The sequence below is a fragment of the Carlito syrichta genome, unplaced genomic scaffold (genome assembly GCF_000164805.1).
Source record: "Carlito syrichta isolate Samal-C Ts95f unplaced genomic scaffold, Tarsius_syrichta-2.0.1 Scaffold316209, whole genome shotgun sequence".
Classification (NCBI taxonomy): Eukaryota; Metazoa; Chordata; class Mammalia; order Primates; family Tarsiidae; genus Carlito; species Carlito syrichta.
Window position 1 is genome coordinate 156699 of NW_007260305.1, and position 773 is coordinate 157471.

At 60.5% G+C, this 773-nt stretch overlaps 1 protein-coding gene across 1 annotated transcript in view; it reads left to right on the forward strand.

Moving 5' to 3' along the window:
* Nucleotides 1-773, forward strand: part of SP2 (Sp2 transcription factor) — a 33420-nt gene that overhangs the window by 207 nt on the left and 32440 nt on the right. The gene's annotated exons all lie outside the window — the stretch shown is intronic.

Below are 773 nucleotides of genomic sequence, written 5' to 3' on the forward strand. Positions count from 1 at the left end.
CCGGAGCGGGCACCGGGGCGGGCCTGGCACCCCCTCCGCTCGCCCAGTGGTCGATGCCTCGGCCTGCCCTCGTGTTCGCCCTGTGCCTAAGGGACACCCCCTCCGCGCTCAGAACGCCCCCGGGCGGCTCAGGGCTCTCCGGGGGACAGAGGGGGCAAGGGCATGCTTGAACTTTGAACGGTGCCAACCAGATGGGCACTGCTGGGCAGAGACGCCAGCCGGTTACCGACGTGTCCCGGTCGGGAGATGGTATCGGGACCCGAGGGCACTGCCTGGCAGATGCGCTCCCGCCTTCGATTGCGGAGTGGGCAGAAGCCTTCATGTGGGCACGTGCATCTTCGAACCTCCAGCTAGATCTTTGTCAGCCCTTAGCATCGTGAGCGGTTTGGGAGCTTGTTGACCGAGCTCGCAGCCGGCCACCTCCCACCCCGTGGGGGAGACCCCTGGAGTCCCCAAGCTCAGGCGCAAACAATCTTAGCGATGACTAAAAGACAACAAGGTAGATTCTTCTTCCTCCATCCCACCTCTGTCCCCATCGCTGACTTAGGGTTCTCAGCCTCCTACCTGTGCTTATTGGCTTTTTTTTTCTCTTTGAGTTGGAGCCTTACTCTGTCGCCCAGGCTGGAGTGCAGTAGCACGCTCCTGGCCACCGCAGCCTTGACCTGCTGGGCTCAGGCGATCCTTCTGCCTCTGTCTTCCAAGTAACTGGAACTACAGGTGCATGCCACCGGTCCCGGCTGAATTTTTTTTTTTTTTTTTTTTTTTGGTTGGGG